Genomic DNA, 22247 nt, shown 5'->3' on the forward strand with positions numbered 1-22247 from the left:
ACAGTTCAAAAGCATCAATTCTTTGGCACTCAGCCTCCTTCACAGTCCAGCTCTCACATCCATACATGACCACAGGAAAAACCATAGCCTTGACTAGACAGACCTTAGTTGGCAAAGTAATATCTCTGCTTTTGAATATGCTATCTAGGTTGGTCATAACTTTTCTTCCAAGGAGTAAGCATCTTTTAATTTCATGGCTGCAATCACCATCTGCAGTGATTTTGGAGCCCCAGAAAATAAAGTCTGACACTGTTTCCACTGTTTCCCCATCTATTTCCCATGAAGTGATGGGACCAGATGCCATGATCTTCGTTTTCTGAATGTTGAGCTTTAAGCCAACTTTTTCACTCTCCACTTTCACTTTCATCAAGAGGCTTTTTTGTTCCTCTTCACTTTCTGCCATAAGGGTGGTGTCGTCTGCATATCTGAGGTGATTGATATTTCTGCTGGCAATCTTGATTCCAGCTTGTGTTTCTTCCAGTCCAGCGTTTCTCATGATGTACTCTGCATATAAGTTAAATAAGCAGGGTGACAATATGCAGCCTTGACATATTCCTTTTCCTATTTGGAACCAGTCTGTTGTTCCATGTCCAGTTCTAACTGTTGCTTCCCGACCTGCATGCAGATTTCTCAAGAGGCAGGTCAAGTGGTCTGGTATTCCCATCTCTTTCAGAATTTTCCACAGTTGATTGTGATCCACACAGTCAAAGGCTTTGGCATAGTCAATAAAGCAGAAATAGATGTTTTTCTGGAACTTTCTTGCTTTTTCCATGATCCAGCGGATGTTGTCAATTTGATCTCTGGTTCCTCTGCCTTTTCTAAAACCAGCTTGAACATCAGGAAGTTCATGGTTCACATATTGTTGAAGCCTGGCTTGGAGAATTTTGAGCATTACTTTGCTAGCGTGTGAGATGAGTGCAATTGTGTGGGAGTTTGAGCATTCTTTGGCATTGCCTTTCTTTGGGATTGGAATGAAAACTGACCTTTTCCAGTCCTGTGCTGAGTTTCATGGCAAATAGTGGGGAAACAGTGGCTGACTTTATTTTTGGGGGCTCCAGAATCACTGCAGATGGTGATTGCAGCCATGAAATTAAAAGATGCTTACTCCTTGGAAGGAAAGTTATGACCAACCTAGACAGCATATTAGAAAGCAGAGAAGAGACATTACTTTGCCAACAAAGGTCCGTCTAGTCAAGGCTATGGTTTCTCCAGTGGTCATGTATGGATATGAGAGTTGGAGTATAAAGAAAGCTGAGCACCGAAGAATTTGATGCTTTTGAACTGTGGTGTTGGAGAAGACTCTTGAGCGTCCCTTGGACTGCAAGGAGATCCAACCAGTGCATCCTAAAGGAGATCAGTCCTGGGTGTTCACTGGAAGACTGATGTTGAAGCTGAAACTCCAATACTTTGTCCACCTGATGCGAAATGCTGACTTATTTGAAAGGACCCTGATGCTGGGAAAGATTGAGGGCAGGAGGAGAAGGGGATGACAGAAAATGAGAGGGTTGGATGGCATCACCGACTTGATGGACATGGGTTTGGGTGGACTCCAGGAGTTGTTGATGGACAGGGAGGCCTGGCGTGCTGCGGTTCATGGAGTCACAAAGAGCTGGACACAACTGAGCGACTGAACTGAACTGAACTGAACTAAACTGAGAGCTCTTTGTGGGCACCTACATGAGTGAAACAGTTCCATCATCACCTGCAATTTGTTTCCAGTTTCCCAATTTCCTGGCCCCAAAGAGAGTTTCTTTACTGGGTTGAAAAAAAAAAGAAGGAAAGAAAAGTCTTCATTCTGCCCACAGTAGGAGCAACCCTAAGCCGTTTCAGTCTGTATAGTTGGTCAAGCTGGTTCTGAAGCTATTAGTGGACAATATTGAGTTTCAATTTAGTTGGAACATTAGTAAACCAGGACCTAGCAGTCAGAGAATCATCTGTGAAATGAAAGCCCCAAACAGCTGGTGACTTTGGGCTTTTTTGAGGCAGCACAGAGGGAGATAAAATTTCCTCCACAGAGATAGCTGCAATTAAAGCTGAGATGCTACTGCATTTTCCAGTGTACATATCCATTTCACAAGTGAAGGTTTCTTTGGTCCTTTCCCACCTTATCCATCATGGATTCAAGGTTACTCACCCTCAAAATGGACATAGGAGGCTCATGAGGTCTCTAAGTATCAGGAATTTAATTGGACAACAGCTCAGAAACAAGGTATTGTAATAGCTGTAGTAGCCATGCCAAAACCCAAAGTCCAAAGCCATAAGAAGTACCAGTCCCTTTGCCAGAGGTTCCAGTAGGCAAAAGGCATCAGTGTCAGAACGTGTACCATCTCCAATTTCTAAAGAATTCAATAAGGTGAAGGGAACTCGTGTTAAATCATGACCTGATCACTGGTGGCTAATGACCAGAAAGTCAGGCCCAACATTCTTCTCTACCTGCAGTTCTTCAGCCATGGGATGAATATCCTGTGAAACTTATGAGACAGAGAAGTAGAGCTTATAATATTCTACTATAATTCTAATGCAAAAACAACAGTAAAAGTGTACATCAAGGGACTTCCAGGGTCCAGTGGTTAAGATTCCAGACTTCCAACACAGGGGGCATGAGTTAGATCCCTGCTCAGGCATTCCACGTGTCACATGGATGTGGCCAAAACATTTAAAGAGAAAATGAATTTTAAAAAGTCTTGTTTTAAAATATTGTACATCAAATCTGTCCAAAGGGCCCCACCCACAGAGTCACTTTTACATTTTTTTCTTTTTCACTGCATTGTTTCTTTGAACTGGCTCAGTTGGACACGTGTGGTTTTCTGTTTGTTTTTCTCCTACAGGAACACAGAAGCTTAACATCTGCTTGTTGCAGGCGTTAACAGCTTCCAGATCTTGCTACCTCTTGGTTAGGGGTTTGAAGGATGGAGAGTATTGGATGCTAGGTTAAGGAGATGGCTGAAGCATTTGAGATTTAGTTTTTCTCTTTGGTACATATCCCCAATCTTATCTCCTCCTGTGTGCTTTCTGGCATCTGGGGAGCACTGGGCTCAGGAGCTTTTTCTTTACGCCTCCTTACATGAAGCAATGGCTCTGCCCTGTAGTCCACAGCACCTTCTGCATCCCTGTCCAGTGCCTTTTTTCCCCCAGGGGACCAGGTAGGGTGGGGACTAGGCTGCCTGTATCCCATACAGCTCTAAAAGTTTAAGACTCTTCCCTGAGGTCCCCCAACATATTCAGATTGATCTATTAGGGTCTTTGATCCCCTTAAGGATAGGAAGAACCCATCCCTCATTTGAAGCAGCTGAAATTAGGGTAGATGGCGGATGAGGAATCAGTGAGACATATAGAAAATACTAATATCTCCGCACTAGAGAGACACGTTTACTTTCAGGTTTGAGCAGCTGCTTGCGGCTCACTCCTCCCAAAGCCCTGTAGACGCAGCTCTGGAGACTCCTTAACTCTTCTTCCATGTCCCACACAAGTTTGGTTTTTGTTGTCAGTCGCTCAGTTGTGTCCGACTCTTTAAGACCCCATGGACTGTAGCCTTCTAGTCTCCTCAAATTCTCCAGGCAAGAATATTGGAGTGGGTTGCCCTTTCCTTCACCAGGGGATCTTCCTGACCCAGGGATCAAACTCCGGTCTCCTGCATTGCAGGCAGATTCTTTACTGTCTGAGCCACCAAGATTTCTGGTCCCATGTGAAGTAAAGAACAAATAACAAAATTGTAATTCAAGATGCTTGTTTCAGTCCTAATTCCTGGTACACGGTCAGCAACCACCCTTTGTATGTTGTGGCTTTTGATCTATTAACAAGTTCTGCCTTTCCATTTGTTTATACTTTTGGTTTTCTTTCATAAGTTGCTAGCTTTACATTTACACCTGAATATTTCATTTTCTATGGAGTAATTGTAAATGGTATTGTGTTTTTCAGTTCAGTTCTCATATGCCCTTAGTTAGTATATGAAAATGTGATAGGTTTTGCACCCTATGATCCTTTTTGTACTTGCTTATTAATTCTCAAAGATTCCTATAGATCCTTGGGATTTTCTACATAGACTATATACAATATACAATGTCATTTGCAAACAGGGATAATTTTATTTCTTTTTCCTCCCAAACTGTATGCCTTTTATTGCTTGTGTATCTATATGTATGCTTTATTGTACCATCTAGTACTTCCAGTATTATGCTGAATGAATAAGCATGGTGAATGATGATGTTCCTGACTTTAGGAGGAAAACATTCAGTCCCTCAACACTAACTGTGATGTTAAATGTAGGATGTTTTGTAGATAATCAAGATGAAGTTCCCCTCTACTCCTAGTTTCCTGAGAGTTTTTATTTTTATATCATGAGTAAATGTTGGATTTGATTAGATGCTTTTTCTGAGCCAGATATGATCACATGACTTTTCTTCTTTAGCCTGTTGATATGGTGAATGTCACTGATTGATTTTTTAAAATCTGAACCAGCCTTCCAAACCTAGAATAAACTCCACTTGATTATGGTGTATAATTCTTTTTATACATCATTGGATTCAGTTTGGTAGTATTTTGCTGAGGATTTCTGCATCTAAGTTAATGTGAAATACTTGTCTATAGTTTTAATTTTGTACTGTCTTGATTTGATATTGATATCAGAATAATACAGATGTCATAAAACGAGGTGAGAAGTGGTCTGTTTCTGAACAAGATTGTATATAATTGATATGAATTCTTTAAATTTTTCATAGAATTCTTCAGTGGGTCTGGCATCTTCTTTTTAAAGGGAATTTTTTAAAGTACAGATTCAATTTTAAAAATTGGCTATAGGACTCTTCAGATGTCTATTTCATCTTGGTCGAATTTTGTAAATTTGTTGTTTTTGAGAAATTGATCTGTTTTTTCTGTTTTTGAATTTATGCTTATAAAGTTGTTCACAGTATTCTCTTATTATCATTTTAATGAATAAATGAGCTATAGTGAAAGTACCTGTTTCTTTACTCACATTGATGTTTTATGTCTATTTTTATCTTTGTCAGTCTTGCTGGAGGTTTACCACTTCTATTGAGTTTTTTGGGGCACCAACTTTTTCTTTCATTGATATTCTCTGTTGCTTTCCAGTTTTCAGTTTCATTGATTTCTGCTCTATCTTCAGTATTTCCTTTGTCTACTTACTTTGGGTATATTTTGTTCTTCTTTTTCTTAAGTTTCTTGGAATAGAAACTAACATAATTGATTTGAGATCTTGCCTTGTTCCTGAAGTAAGCATTTGGTGCTATAAACTTCTCACAACTCCGCTTTAACTGTCTCAAATATTTTGATAGGCTGTATTTTAATTTCCATTCAGTTCTATATATTTTTAAATTTTCCTTTGAGACTACCTCTTTTATCAACTGTTATTTAGATATGTTGTTAAAATTTTCAAGTGTTCAGAGATTTTCCTATTGTCTTTCTGTTACTGATTTCATTTTATTACATTGTGATCAGAGAGAATACTATGTATAATTTCAGTAATTTTAAATTTTATGAACTTATTTTATGACTCAGTATGGTCTCTCATAGTGAAGGTTTCTTTGGTACTTGAAAAATATATATATTCTGTTGATTTTGAGTAGAGTGTTTTATATATTTCACTTAGGTCCTGTTAGTTGACTGTGTTGTTTTTCTGTATTCTTACTGATTTACTGTTTAGTAGTTCTAAGAGTGGGGTGTTGAAGTCTTGAACTATTAATATAATTGTGGATTCATCTGTTTCTCCTTTCATCTCTATTATTTGAGGAGAATATCAATTCAAATGACAGTAACTTTCCAAGTGTCTTTTTTCTCTGTTTGCTTTCAAGGTTTTTTCTTTGTCTATAGATTTTTATTTTAAGTTTAATTATGATGTAACTTGGTATGGATTTCTTCAGGCTTATTTGAGATTTGCTCAGTTTATTTTATGATTATGGCTTAATTTCCCCCCCCCCCCATTTATGAAAGCTTCAGCCTTTATTTCTTTAAGTACTTTTTCAGTTCCTCTCTCTCCTCTTCTTCAGGGATGTTAGCTCTTTTATTGTTATCTCAGAGATCCTGAGACTCTGTTCATTTGTTCAATGTCAACTGAGTAAATTCTATTGATCTCAGATTCACTGATTCTGTCCTTTTCATTTCCACTCTGCTATTGATCCCACACAGCTATTTACAAAATTTAGTTATTGAATTTTTTCAGTTCTCTAATTTCCATTTTCTTCTCTCTCTCTCTCTCCCTTTCTCTGTCTTTCTCCCTGTTCCTCCCTCTCTCCCTGTCTTAACTTTTATCTATTTGCTGAGATTTTTCTATTTTTTTCATTGGGTTTCAGGCATATTTGTAATTTTGATGATTGACAGCTGCTTTAAAATCCCAATCAGACTATTCCAGTATTTAATTCATCTCAATGTTGGTGTCTGTCTTTTTTTCATTCAGGTTGTTATTGTCCTAGGTATTGGTATGATGAGAGATTTGCAATTGTAGCCTGGACATTTGGGATATTATATTTCAGGACAATTGGACCTATTTCATTTTCTTTTTAAATAGGCAGTCCCATTGTTTAGTTGCAGCATGAAAACCTGGTTGGAAGTGTATGTTTTGCTTCTCGCTGAGCTTTGCTGATACTACCCTGGAAAAAGTGGAGTTCTGACTCACTTTGCCTTTTTGTAGATGGGTGGGATATATTGTCAGTCCCTGCCTCAGTCTCATTGACATCTTCTTTGTAGAAAAGGGCCCTGACTCACACCATCTCATTGTCTCCAGCTGTGCATGTAAGCTCGCTCCCTGCTGGGCCTTGCTGATACCAGGGGAACAAGGTAGCTCAGTACCTGCCTTCCACCCATAGTTCTTCTTTTTTGATGCTGAATTGTGGAGGCTCAGCTTCTCCTGTGCCACCTGACACGAAAGAAATGGGAAGTGGAGTGTCAACTATCTCTCCCTTGAATCACTTGCTCTGCCTCATTGTTGCCAGTAGGAGTAGATACTTAGCTGCTCATTGGGCTCCCCTGACATTAGGTGGTTGGAGGCATGCAGGCACCAAATTAAAAGAACTTATATTGCCTTATTTAATCTTATTGCTGCCAGGTCACTAAATAGCTTCAGCTACCCACTGGGCCTCACTGACACTAAAGATGGAAAGAAAGTGGAGTGCTGAGTTGTATTACCTTGCTCAGTCGGATCAGTGACAGGACACCTCTGTCATTACCTTTGCAGAGGAATCCAAATACCACTTGCTTCCACTAGGTGAGAGATGAAAAATCAGCTCCTGGCTCAGCCCCATTGACACTTCTGTGGTAGCTTAATCAGAGAACCTTCTGCTTCTTATTGAGTAGAGATGGAAATTCACATCCCTGCTTGTGTTGCATGGCCCAGCAGGGGAAATTGAAACACTGCCTACTTTCACTGGGAAGGAATGGTGGATGAGTAGGGGAATCAGAGCACCATCATCTGCTACCACACAGCACAAAGTGGATGAGTGGGTTCTGTTAGGCATCTCTTTTCTTGGCCCTTTGGCTAGAGGGAAAAAGCTTGGCTTTTGTTTTATTTTTGGGCTTGTCTGGTGGCTCAGAGGTTAAAGCGTCTGCCTGGAATGCAGGAGACCCAGGTTTGATCCCTGGGTGGGGAAGATCCCCTGGAGAAGGAAATGGCAATCCACTCCAGTACCCTTGCCTGGAGAGTCCCATGGAGGGAGGAAACCTGGTAGGCTACAGTCCATGGGGTCCTAAAGAGTCGGACACGACTGAGCGACTTCACTTTCACTTTTGTTTTATTTTCGGGCTTCTGCAGTCTGAGATGTATAAGAGGTAACAAGAAAACCAGGGGAAATCATCACCATTGCTCTAGTGGTACTATATGCCTTGGTAGTCCCACAGTTTGCCTTCTTTCCACCTTTCAGAGACTTTCTATGGTTTCTTGTTGTATTATGTTCAGGATATTTTTGTTGTGAGAGAGAATAATTATAAAAAATGGGATGACTCCACCTTGGCCAGAAACAGAAGTCTGTTTGAATTTTATCAGTGTCAGACATAACAGCAGCAATGAATAAGAGCTTCTTTTAGGGCTGTCATGGAAATTGTCTGGTTCTCACACTGTGATTTTTGCTGAGAAATCTCACACTGTGATTTTGCTGACAGACCTAAGTTTGTTATTTCCTCTTTGTAAATTCCCAAAGGCACTCAGAAGAAATTCTTCCACATCACAATCCTTATATTCATCATTACTGCTACAATAGTCAAGTTCTATAGCCTCTTGGGCCAGCAAGACACACGTTTCAGTTAGTGCTTCATACATGGTAGATTCATTAATTGTGATGTCTCTACATATCATGCATTACATTGGCAAGGAGAGCAGTACTGCATTCAAATCAAAAGGCAGAGCCAAACCAATCCTAAAATTCCATTTTGTGTGAGTGTCTCCTGAGATCACTCCTGGTATCAGTTCCGTATTGATCACTCCTGATACCAATTCTGTATTGATCAGAGCCAACATAGTACTTAGTAACTTGAACTGGGAAATCTTAATATAAGGAATTATTAATTATAAAGCAGATTGTAGTATTGAAGGATTAACTTCAATTAGTAAATATTAACTCTCATTAGTAAGAAACAATGAGAACTTTTACATTCTTGGTTGAACTACAATTTTTATTAAAAACATGTAAAACCACACCCACTTGTGAGTTAGTGTATCTATGGTATTACTTTTATATGCCATCTACTGTTTCATGTTATGCATCAGTATAGTTTATTTTTAAGTTGCTCTCAACTGTTATTATGAAGCAATTTGCAAAATATGCAAGATGGCTAATTGTATGCGATAGCAACTCTGTATGTTAAATCACTTGTATTCCTGGAATGATTCTACTTAGTCATGGTGTATAGTCTTTTTTGTTTAATATGGTGTTGGATTTATTCAATAGTTCGCTAGTATTTTGTTCTATCACTATTTTGTTCCATAGTGATAAGGAATTGTCATCTGTATTTTTTCTTTTTTGATGTCTTTGTATCAAGGATAATGCTAGTATCATAGCATGAGTTAAGAAGTCACCTCTCCTCTGCTATTTTATGGGAGAGTTTGGAAAATTCTTTAAATATTTGATTTTGTTGTTGTTCAGTTGCTAGGTCATGTCTGACTCTTTGTGACCCTGTGGACAGCTGCACAACCAGGCTTCCTTATCCTTCACTATCTCCTGGAGTTTGCTTAAATGAATGTCCATTGGGTTGGTGATGCTATCTAATTATCTCATTCTCTGCTGCCCCCTTTTCCTTTTCCTTCAGTCTTTCCCAGCGTCATGGTCTTTTCCAATGAGTCAGATTTTGCATCAGGTGACCAACGTATTGGAGCTTCAGCTTCAGCATCAATCCTTCCAATGAATATTCATGATTGATTTCTTTTTGGAGTGACTTGTTTGATTTCCTTTAAGTCTCTTCTTCACCACCACAATTTCAAAGCATCAATTCTTGGGTGCTCAGCCTTCTTTATGGACCAGCTCTCACATCCATACATGACTACTGGAAAAACCATGGCTCTGACTATACGGACCTTTGTTGGCAAAGTGATGTCTGCTTTTAATATACTATCTAGGTTTGTCAGAGCTCTCCTTCCAAGGAGCAAGCATCTTTTAATTTCATGGCTGCAGTCACCATCCACAATGATTTTGGAGCCCAAGAAAAGAAAAAATTTCCCCTTCTATTTGCCATGAAGTGATGGGACCGGATACCATGATCTCAGTTTTTGAATGCTGAGTTTTAAGCTAACTTTTTCAGTCTCCTCTTTTACCTTCATTAAGAGGTTCTTTAGTTCCTCTTCTCTTTCTACCATTAGAATGGTATCATCTGCATATCTGAAACTGTTGATATTTCTCCTGGCAATCTTGATTCCAGCTTGTAACTCATTCAGTACAACATTTCATATGCTGTATTCCGCATATTAAGTTAAATAAACAGGGTGACAATATACAGCCTTGTCGTACTCCTTTGCCAATTTTGAACTAGTTAGCTGTTCCATGTAAGGTTCTAATTTTTGATTCTTGACCTACATACAGGTTTCTTAGGAGACAGGTAAGGTGGTCTGGTATTCCCATCTCTTTAAGAATTTTCCACAGTTTGCTGTGAGCCACACATTCAAAGACTTTCTCGTAGCCAATGAAGCAGATGTTTTTCTGTAATTCCCTTGCTTTCTCTATGATCCAGTGAATGTGAGCAATTTGATTTCTGGTTCCTCTGCCTTCTCTAAACCCAGCTGGTACGTCTGAAAGTTCTCCATACATGTATTGCTGTGGCCTAGCTTGAAGGATTTTGAGCATTAAGTTAGTAGCATGTGAGTGAGTGCAATTGTATGGTAATTTGAACACTCTTTGGCATTGCCTTTCTTTGGAATTGGAATGAAAACTGAAATTTTCCAGTTCTGTAGCCATTGCTGAGTTTTCCAAATTTGCTGGCATATTGAGTGCAACACTTTAACAGCATCATCCTTTAGAATCTGAAATAGCTCAGCTGGAATTTCATCACCTCCACTAGCTTTGTTCCTAGTAATGCTTCCTAAGGCCTACTTTACTTCACACTCCAGGATGTCTGGCTGTAGGTGAGAGACCACACCATCGTTATCCAGGTCATTAATATCTTTTTTGTATGTTCTGTGTATTTTTGCCACCTCTTTTTAATCTCTTCTGCCTCTGTTAGGTCAGAATTGCTTCTGTTAGGCTGGAGTTAATATTGTCTTACAATTACCACTGGTGGGTTTGTCTATAAATTACGTGAGAAACAAAAGAGTTACTAACAAAAACCCCCAAAATACTGGTTTTTATATTTACTTAAGTAATCTTCACTGGTATTCTTTATATGTTAATATGACTTTAAGTTATTGTCCTGTGGTTGAGTAGCCTTCCTTCTCAGGCTAACAGACTCAGTTAAGAATTTCTTGTATGGTAGGTGTAGCTTGGGTCAAACTTTAATCAGACTTCTCTCACCCTCATAAGCCCCTGAACTTTCTCCTAGTCTGACCAAACACAGATATACAGAATATCCCTCTGTCCCTTAAGGGCTCATTCTAAAAACAGCTAATCAGAATCAGACAAATTTCCTGTCAGACTACCCCATCGTGCTGTTTTTTCACCTCCTCCACTCACTTGCCCAATTAGTTGCTGTTGTTCCTGTTAATCCTTCTTATTCCTTCCTAGGAAAGAAAATCCTTTTTAATTTTGAGATGCTTTCTGATATTTAAATCAGGGCATTATTTCTACTGCAATAGTCTTTTAAAAATGTTTCTCTTTACCTGAAGCCTGGATTTATTTTTACTTGATAGCTGAAGTGCCAACTTACGTTTGTCATTGCTGAAAGAAAGGCTTTTATTTATTGCTTACTTTTAAAGAGTACTATCTTACTGATACTATTTCCTAGTATTTAATTCACTTATGTCTTGGGATTTAAAGTAACTTTCCTATTTTTATTCATAATTTACATTGATTTGCAACTTTGCTTCTTTGGGCAACTTCCTGTTTTAAAAGGCACATTGGTTGTGAGACTTTTTCTGAGGTACTAAAAAACCCCAAACAAACAAACAAAACCCCTCAGGGCTGCATATAGCAGAAGTGATAACCCTAGCCCAGAAACTCTGAATTCCTAAAGAAGGTGTCGGATTTCTAAAATTCTCTCAAGTCCTCCGGGAGCCGGCTTCTGGGAGACAAGAGTCTGGAAGTTCAAGAGCTCGCCGCGCCTGGTTATGGGACTTGCTCGTCTGCCGCTCCTTCTGCGCATGTGCAATACCCTTTAGGCTCTACCTCTAAAATGTCTCAGGAGGTATTGTGCGAGACGGTTCCGAAGCGTCTAGGTCTGCGGCCTCGGCTTTGAGTAGGTGCCGCCCGCGTGGAGTGGCAGACGAAGCAGAAAGGTTGGGCGACAGCTGAGGGGTACCCTACGCGGCTCCAGAGGGCGGGCGGGGGGCGGGACCCTCGGCGTCAGAACCTGAGAAAGCGGACAGGTAGGGGCTGCCTAAGCGGAGTCTCTGTCAGGGGAAGTAGCCAGAGTCGGACGAGGGGACAGGGGACCTTGGTGAGGCTGCGGTTCCGCATGTGTCCGGCCTCTCCGCGAGGTGGACTGCGTAGATGCGAGCCGGGCAAGTGCATAGGCGTGATGGGTGAGCCCTGCCTGAAAGAGGGGACGGGTTTGAGGGACGCTGCGGTTCGGGGCAGAACTTGGTACATAGGAATTATCCGGCAGTTACCTCGTGGCACTTCATTTCCTCATGTGTAAAACTCGAGCAATTAATACCATGTGCCTCGTGGGGTTGTTCAGAAGATTAAATAACATAACATAGTGCCTGGCAGTAAATATTAGCTGCTGATGTTCATAGAAATAATCATTCTTCTCACTCATTAGTTTGTGGCTCACACCTTCTCATCTAGGATAGTGTAACTCTCCGCACTGTGACAAATTAGGACATTGAGACTGAAAGGACAGTTATATATTAAAAGTCATGAAACTATCTGGTAACTAGAAGACAAACATTTTCTCCAAATGTCATGATCTTCTGCCTTTACTGTCTTGATTATGAAAGCCAGCTTTGCATCAGCCGCAGCACTTAGCAGAAATAATTTGACGTGTTAATACATAATTTGAACGTTTGAATATTTCCATGTAGCACCTCTGTATCTGAGATTTCTGAATGCTTTTAAAGTCCTTGGGAAGGGCAGCATAATTGTTTGAGTTCTGTAACAGTCTAGCTTTCTCTGTGATCTGAGCAGCATGCGTTTGAGTTTATTTAAGGTCTTACATGATAGTCTGCGGAATAATGTGTACAAAGAGTTGAACTGCGAGCTTTGGTGAAGGTTCCAGTGAAATGAATTTGTCCCTTAGGCGCATTTCTCATCTATTTTGGAATAAAGTGCCTCTTGTTAAGTAAGAAGGAGAAGCCTCTATGAATAGAATACCACGTGGGAGAGAACTGCTCCACCATTTGAATGAGTTTCTTAGCAGAGCAGGTCCCAGGTTTGAAGCGCCTGTTCAGAATGAATGAAATTTGGATGATGTTGCCACATTCAGAAGCCATCATAGGCTGCCTAGTGAAACAAAGTCCGGACCAGGCTTTAGAAGAGAGGGGGACTGGGCTGAGAGGAATGACGGAGTGTTAGGCTACTCAGGAAACTTAACTTCCTTGGAAAGGTTTTGAGGAAAAGGTATGGGGAAAGGAGATTTAAGCTAGATTGGAATAAATTCTGTTTTACCAATCCTGGTTTAATCCTCAGTTCAGTTCAGTTCAGTCGCTCAGTCGTGTCCGGCTCTTTGTGACCCCATGAATCGCAGCAAGCCAGGCCTCCCTGTCCATCACCAACTACCAGAGTTCACTCAGGCTCGCATCCATCGAGTCAGTGATGCCATTCAGCCATCTCATCCTCTGTCGTTCCCTTCTTCTCCTGCCCACAATACCTCCCAGCATCAAAGTCTTTTCCAGTGAGTCAGCTCTTCGCATGAGGTGGCCAAAGTACTGGAGATTCAGCTTCAGCATCATTCCTTCCAAAGAAATCCCAGGGCTGATCTCCCTCAGAATGGACTGGTTGGATCTCCTTGCAGTCCAAAGGACTCTCTTCTCCAACACCACAGTTCAAAAGCATCAATTCTTTGGCGCTCAGCCTTCTTCACAGTCCAACTCTCACATCCATACATGACTACTGGAAAAACCATAGCCTTGACTAGACCGACCTTAGTCAGCAAAGTAATGTCTCTGCTTTTGAATATGCTGTCTAGGTTGGTCATAACTTTTCTTCCAAGGAGTAAGTATCTTTTAATTTCATGGCTGCAATCACCATCTGCAGTGATTTTGGAGCCCCCCAAAATAAAGTCTGACACTGTTTCTACTGTTTCCCCATCTATTTTCCATGGAGTGATGGGACCGGATGCCATGATCTTCATTTTCTGAATGTTGAGCTATAAGCCAACTTTTTCACTCTCCTCTTTCACTTTCATCAAGAGGCTTTTTAGTTCCTCTTTACTTTCTGCCATAAGGGTGGTGTCATCTGCATATCTGAGGTTATTGATATTTGTCCCGGCAATCTTGATTCCAGCTTGTGTTTCTTCCAGTCCAGCGTTTCTCATGATGTACTTTGCATATAAGTTGAATAAGCAGGGTGACAATATACAGCCTTGACGCACTCCTTTTCCTATTTGGAACCAGTCTGTTCCATGTCCAGTTCTAACTGCTGCTTCCTGACCCGCATACAGATTTCTCAAGAGGCAAGTCAGGTGGTCTGGTATTCCCATCTCTTTCAGAATTTTCCACGGTTTATTGTGATCCACACAGTCAAAGGCTTTGGCATAGTCAATAAAGCAGAAATAGATGTTTTTCTGGAACTCTCTTGCTTTTTCCATGATCCAGCGAATGTTGGCAATTTGATCTCTAGTTCCTCTGCCTTTTCTAAAACCAGCTGGAACATCAGGAAGTTCACGGTTCACGTATTGCTGAAGCCTGGCTTGGAGAATTTTGAGCATTACTTTACTAGCGTGTGAGATGAGTGCAATTGTGTGGTAGTTTGAGCATTCTTTGGCATTGCCTTTCTTTGGGATTGGAATGAAAACTGACCTTTTCCAGTCCTGTGGCCACTGCTGAGTTTTCCAAATTGGCTGGCATATTGAGTGCAGCACTCTCACAGCATCATCTTTCAGGATTTGAAACAGCTCAACTGGAATTCCATCACCTCCACTAGCTTTGCTCGTAGTGATGCTTTCTAAGGCCCACTTGACTTCACATTCCAGGATGTCTGGCTCTAGATGAGTGATCACATCATCATGATTATCTGGGTCGTGAAGATCTTTTTTGTACAGTTCTTCTGTGTATTCTTGCCACCTCTTCTTAATATCTTCTGCTTCTGTTAGGTCCCTACCATTTCTGTCCTTTATCGAGCCCATCTTTGCATGAAATGTTCCCTTGGTATCTCTAATTTTCTTGAAGAGATCTCTAGTCTTTCCCATTCTGTTGTTTTCCTCTATTTCTTTGCATTGATTGCTGAAGAAGGCTTTCTTATCTCTTCTTGCTATTCTTTGGAACTCTGCATTCAGATGCTTATATCTTTCCTTTTCTCCTTTGCTTTTCACTTCTCTTCTTTTCACAGCTATTTGTAAGGCCTCCCCAGATAGCCATTTTGCTTTTTTGCATTTCTTTTCCATGGGGATGGTCTTGATCCCTGTCTCCTGTACAATGTCACGAACCTCATTCCATAGTTCATCAGGCACTCTATCTGTCAGATCTAGGCCCTTAAATCTATTTCTCACTTCCACTGTATAATCATCAGGGATTTGATTTAGGTCATATCTGAATGGTCTAGCGGTTTTCCCTGCTTTCTTCAATTTGAGTCTGAACTTGGTAATGAGGAGTTCATGATCTGAGCCACAGTTTAACCCTACTCTATTTTTCACTCACTGGTCCCAGATTTTGAGCTCTTATCATAGTGAATCTGGCATCTAAAAATATTCTGATGATTTTCTTACACACATCAGTATAAGAAGAGTTTTCTATTTGTCTTGTTAATAAGTTGGGAAAAATTGGTCCTGAGGGTGCAAGTGAATTTCCCTGGTTTTGTCTTAGTGGCAGAGCCAAGAAGATATGTTGAGTCTCTTGATACCCAGGCCAGTGGCTGCTGCATCATCACTGGTAAAACATTTATTAAAAGGCAACTTTTTGAGGATCTATACATACTTTTTTTACTTTTATCCATTTTAATGGTTTTTTTTTAATTTTTGATTTTTGAAATTAAAATATCATTGACTTACAGTGCTTCAGGTGTATAGCAAAGTGATTCAGTTATATATGTATTTACCTATATATACACACATACACAAACACATATATATGTATAGTTGCATCCTTGCTAAGTCACTTCAGGCATGTCCAACACTTTGTGATCCTATGGGCTGTAGCCTGCCAGGCTCCTCTGTCCATGGGATTCTCCAGGCAGGAATACCGGAGTGGGTTGTCGTGCCCTCCTCCAGGGGAACCTTCTCAACCCAGAACCCATGTCTCTTATGTCTCCTGAATTAGCCAGGTGGGTTCTTTACCACTAGTGCTACCCGTGAAGCATATGTGTGTAGATATATATATGTGTGTGTGTACACACTTTTTCAGATTCTCTTCCCTTTTAGGTTATTATAAGATATTGAATATAGTTTCTTGTGCTATACAGTAAGTCCTTGTTATTTTTCTATACATATACATTGGAAAAACACTTAATAAGTAATGTTACCTTAAAGTACCTCCTTCCCTTTTTTTATAGCTTTGGGTGAATTCTCTGTTTCAAGTAGTAAATAAGAAAATAACCATGTACGTTACAATATTTGCTATATAACTTAATGAAGGCTTAGTGTTCCTTCATTTAGAATATTGTAATTTAACCAATTTCCTTATAATTTTTAAATTTCTTTCAAATAAAGAGCTACATATGTTGTTTTTAAAAAGTAGAAACTAATTTCATTCAGCCAGTGAAAATTTTTCACACCCAATATCTGCAGGACCATATCACAGTCACACATAGACATGTGGATACTTTTTCCATATGTCCCTTCTTGCCCCTTCTCCAGGATGTAAAGGATAGTCCTTCACAGAGAAGCATTTTAACCAGGTGATGTTTGTAGCTATTTAAATATGCAAATCCAAGAGTTGCAGGCAATCTGTACCTCTAATGATTTTATTCCTCTTTTTCTATTCCAGCTATACCTTCAGAGATTTCAGCATTTTTCCAAGACCAGCCAAATATGAAGAAATTCTGTGTGAGTTGTTGCAAGTCTTTCTACAGTTTGTTTTATATTGTATTTGAGGTTAATGACTCCTAGACTTGAAACAGAACAGTAGAAATATATCAAATGAACCTGAGGGAAACAGTCTAGCATAATTGTCCTCAAACTTTAATGTGCATTAAAATCACCTGGAAAGTTTGTAAAATCCAGAATGAGGCCTGAGATTGCAGGTGATGGTGATATTAACCTTTCCAGGCCAGTAGCATTGGAATAGTAGGTCACTAGAGCAGAGTTGGCAAGGAGACACACACTCTCTCTCTGTCTCAGTCTGTCTCTCTCTCTCTAAGAGGTTATGTGGTTATCAGAGTGAGCTGCAAATATTTCTGACTGTTCTGGTAGTCATGGCCAAAAATTAGACTCTGTGTTACATGGCTTTCATTGATCATGTGAATAAAGCTGCCTGATTCCTTTTGGAACCTAAAGACTTTCTGGCATTGAAACCTGAAAAAAAAAAAAAAAAACAACTTTTGTTTCTTTTCATGTAAATGATGAACAACTTTCTGGTGGCAACCATGAAATAAATGCCTGAAATCATTCTTCAATGGATGCAAATAATGGTCCCAAGTAAAACTCAGTTAATGAGGTTTCTCACGAGACCATATTACTGATGCTTGTGTAGACAGCTTTCTGTTGTCTACAGGATGTTTTTTTTTTTCCCCACTCCTGGATAAAACTTGTTAGAACATCTACAGAATAAGTTGACTGCATGTCCTTATAATAAACTTATAAAATTCTCTATCTTGCTCGATATGTAGTGTTCAGTTAATAGAAGACATTTCTGCACATAATCAAATTTCAGTCTCCTTCTTGCAGAATGAATTCTTCCTCATCATTTGCTAGAATTTGGTCAGTAAAAGTCACCAATAATATATATTGTTTAAACACACAGAAACAATTAGCCATTTTAATTTTAGTTTTTAGTTTTTCTTGGCTGTGCTGTGTACACAGCATGCAGGCTCTTAGTTCCCTAACTAGGATCAAACCCGTTCCTCCCTGCAGTGGAAGCAGAGTCCTAACCACGGGACCTCAAAGTCCCCTACTTAGCCATTTTAGAGTGTAAGTTCAATGGCATTTAATACATTCACAGTGTTGTGCAAGCATCATCATTATCTAGTTCCAGAACGTTTCCATCATCCCTGAATAAAACCTAATACCCTTTAAAGTCATTCTCTATTCCCCTTTTACCCCAGTGGCAACCACTAATTTATCCTTTGACTTTAAAGACTTGCCTCTTCTAGCTATTTTATATAAATGTAACCATACAATATGTGTTTTTTGTGTCTTCCTCTTAATATAATGTTTTCAAGTTTCATCCATATTGTTGTATGTATCAGACTTTATTCCTTCCCCCAGCTTTGATAAGGTATAATTAACAAAATTGTAAAATATTTCAGTTGTATATCATGACAGTTTGATATGAAAGAATTCCTCCCATTTAGTAAACACATCTGCCACCTCACATATTTATCTTTTTTTGTGTATGAGATATTTCTCTCTTAGCAAATTTCAGTTATATAGTACAGTGTTATCAACATAGTCACCATGTTATACATTAGATCCTCAGACCTTTTTCATTTTATAGCTGATAGTATCCTTTTACCAAGATTTCATTTCTTTTCGTGACTCAATAATATTCCACTGTATTGATGTACCTCATTTTGTTTATACAGTTATCAATTAATAGACACTTTATAGCTATTGTGAATAGTGCTGCTGTCATGTTCGAAAACCTGTCTACTCCCTGTATCACTGCATCTTTTCCTGTCTTGAATATTCTCATTAAAGTAATTGTATTTCATTTTTTTTTTAAAAGAAAGAAAACCTGTTTTCAACTGTGGTATTGGCTTAGTAGTGCAAGTGCTGGGTCCTGTGTTAATAATTTTTAACTGCATGAGGAACCACTAAACTTTTTCTGTAAAATGGCTGCACAATTTTACATTTTTACTAACAATGTATGCGAGTTCCTGTTTCTCCTCATCCTCATCAGCACTTGTCTACATTTTTTTTATTATAGCCTTCCTAGTGTATGTGAAGTCATATCTTACTTTTCCTTAGTAACCAATGACCACCTTTTTATGTGCTTGTTGGATAGTTCTATATCTACTTTGTAGACATGTCTATTCATGTCTTTTGTCCATCTTTAAATTGGGTTGTTTATTATCAAAGCATTTTGAGTTCTAGGCTTTCATCAGATATGATTTTAAAGTATCTCTTCCCATTCTTTGACTTGTTTTTTCATTCTCTTGATTGTATATACTTTGAATCAAAAAAGATTTTAATTTTGATGAAGTTTAGTTTATATATTTATCTTTTGTTGTATGTGCTATTGATGTCATATCTAAGAACTTGTTGCCAAATCAGGATCATGAAGATTTACTATGTTTTCTTCTAAAGTGTTACAGTTTTAGCTCATATATTTAGGTCTTTGAGTTAATTTTGCATCTATAACAAGAAGGGATCCAATCTTGTTTATTTGTATGTGGATATCTCCTTGTCCCCACACCATTTGCTGAAGAGACTGTTTTTCCTCTATTGAATGGCCTTGGTACTCTTGTTGAGAATTAGTTGACCAGAGATGTATAGGTTTGTGCTAAATCGCTTCAGTCATATCTGACTCTTTGCAACCCTATGGACTGTAGCCCGTCAGGCTCCTCTCTCCATGAGATTCTCCAGGCAAGAATACTGGTGTGGGCTACCATCCCATCCTCCAAGGGAATCTTTCCAACCCAGGGATTGAACCACATCTCTTATGTCTTCTGCATTGGCAGGTGGGTTCTTTACCAGTAGCCCCACCTGGTAAGTATAGGTTTATTTCCAGACTTTCAGTTTCATTCACTGGATTTATATGTGTTTCGTTATGCCAGTTCTATACTGTTTAGATTCTCTAGCTTTGTGGCAAGGTTTGAAGTTAAGATGTGTTAGTCCTGTGATTTGTTTCTCTTTGTCAAGGTTGTTTTGGTTATTTGAGGTTTCTTACATTTCTGTGTGAATTTAAAGATCATGTCCATTTCTGCAAAAAAAAAGTCCAGTGGATTTTTCATCAAATATGTGAAACCCTGGGGAGTATTGTGATCTTGACTATATTAAGTATTTTATCCCATGAACAAGGAATGTCCTTCCACTTATTTAGGTCTTTAATTTCTTTCAACAAAGTTTTGTAATTTTCAGTGAATACAAGTCTTGTACCTCATTGATTAACTCTGTTCTGAAGTATTTTATTCTTTTTGATGCTATCATAAGTAGTTTTCTTAATTTACTTTTGGATTGTTCATTGTCATTGTATAGTAAAACAACAGAGGTTTTTTGTGTTAATCTTGTGTTCTACAATTTTATTGAATTTATTAGCTCTAATAGTTTTTTGATGGATTCTTTGGGATTTTCTGTGTATAGGATTATGTTCTATAGATAGAGATAGTTTTACTTTACTCTTTCTAATTTGGATGCCTTTATTTCTTTTTATTGCCTGATTTTCTCTAGCTGGAACTTCTTTTACAGTGTTGAATAGAAGTGCCCAAAGTGAATATTCTTGTCTTATTCCTCACTTAAGTGGGAAAGCTTTCAGTCTTTTACCCTTAAATATTGTTAGCTGTGAGTTTTTCATGCATGCCTTTTTTATCATGTTGAGAAGTTCACTTCTGTTCCTAGTTTATTGAGTGATTTTATCCTGAAAAGATTTTTGATGTGGTCAAATGCTTTTTCTGCTTCACTTGAGCAATTTGTGGGGATTTTTCATCATTATTTAGTATATTAAATTGATTTTCTCATGTTGAACTGCTTTTGCATTCCTGGTATAAATTCTCCTTCATCGTGATTCATGATTCACTGATTGCTGCACCAGACGACTTGTGGAATCTTGGTTCCTCTACCAGGGGTCGAATCTGTGCTTCCTGCAGTGGAAGTACAGAGTCCTAACTACTGGACTGCCAGCAAATTCCCCATGACCCTTTTAATATGTTGTTTGGACTCAATCTTACAGTATTTTGTTGAGTATATTACATTTATATTCATAAGGCATATTGACCTGTAATTTCATTTCATTGTGATTCCTTTATTTGGCTTAAATATTAGGGTAATCAACACTGGGCTTATTGAATTAAGAATTACAGTTTACCCTTGAACTACATTGGTTTAAACTGCATAGGTACATTCATGTAGATTTTTTAAGTGCTAAATATTACAGTACTGCACAATCCACAGCTGGTTGAGTCCGCAGGTGCAGAAACAGATAAGGAGGGCCAACTCTAACTGCACTGAGGTCATCACCCCTAACCCCTGTGTTTTTAAGGGGTCAACTATATTTCTTCCACTTATTTTTGGAAGAGTTTGGGAAGAATTAGTGTTAATTCTTCTTTAAATGTTTGCTAAAATTCACCGGTGAAGTCATCTGGTTCTGGACTTTACTTTGTTGAGAGATTTTTGATTACTGATTTGATCTCTTTGCTTGCTATTCACTTTTTGTATTTCTTCCTGAGTCAATTGGTTACTTCTGTGTTTCTAAGAATTTATTCATTTAAGTTTCTAATTTTTTGACATATAATTGTTTGTAGTATTGTCTTTTTATTTTCTTTTTATTTCTGTTAGGTCAGTAAAAGTATTTCCATTTCTGATTTTAATATTTTGAGTCTTTTCTCTTTTTTCTTTGTCAGTCTGGCTAAAGGTTTGTTAATTTTGTTGATTTATTTTCAGAGAAGCAACTTTTGACTTTGTTTGTTCTATTTTTATACTCTACTTATTTATCTCTCTAATTTTTATTATGTCTTTCTTCTTGCCAGAGACAAGAATATATAATCCTTACTATATCACAGTATCACCAGGATAGATACAAATAGGGAAAACACTGATGACAGTTAAGCAGAGATTGGAGTATTGCACCTTCAATCCAAAGATTGTCACATATTGCTGGTTACCATCAGAAGTGAGGGGGAGGCAAAGATAATATCTGTCTAGAGTCACCGAGGGACTTTAAAAAAATTCTAATATTTATTTAAGATTGGTCCAAATTGATTAATACTTTATTTATTAAAGCCATATAATGTTTTATTATGAGACCATACCACATTTTAGTTTTCCATTTCTTTACTGAAAGACACTTGTCATTTCCGTTTTTTCATTGTCATGTATAATACAGGCATACATTGTTTTATTGTGCTTTGCTTTATTGCGCTTAACAGATACTGCATTATTATTTTTTTAAATAAATTGAAGGTTTATGGTAACCCTGCATTGAGTCTTTGGCACATTGTTCCAAAAGCATGCACGCTTCATATCAATGTGTCATATTTTGGTAATTTTCACAATATTTCAACTTTTTCATTATTATTATATTTGTCATGGTGATCAGTGATCTTTGATGATACTATTGTAATTGTTTTGGACCCCCACAAACCACATTCATGTAAGATTAACTTACATATTGTATGTGTTCTGGCTGTTCTACCAACCAGCTGTTTCCCAGTTTCTTTACCTTTCCTCAGGCCTCCATATTCCCTGAGACA

The sequence above is a fragment of the Capra hircus genome, chromosome 28 (genome assembly GCF_001704415.2).
Source record: "Capra hircus breed San Clemente chromosome 28, ASM170441v1, whole genome shotgun sequence".
Taxonomy (NCBI): domain Eukaryota; kingdom Metazoa; phylum Chordata; class Mammalia; order Artiodactyla; family Bovidae; genus Capra; species Capra hircus.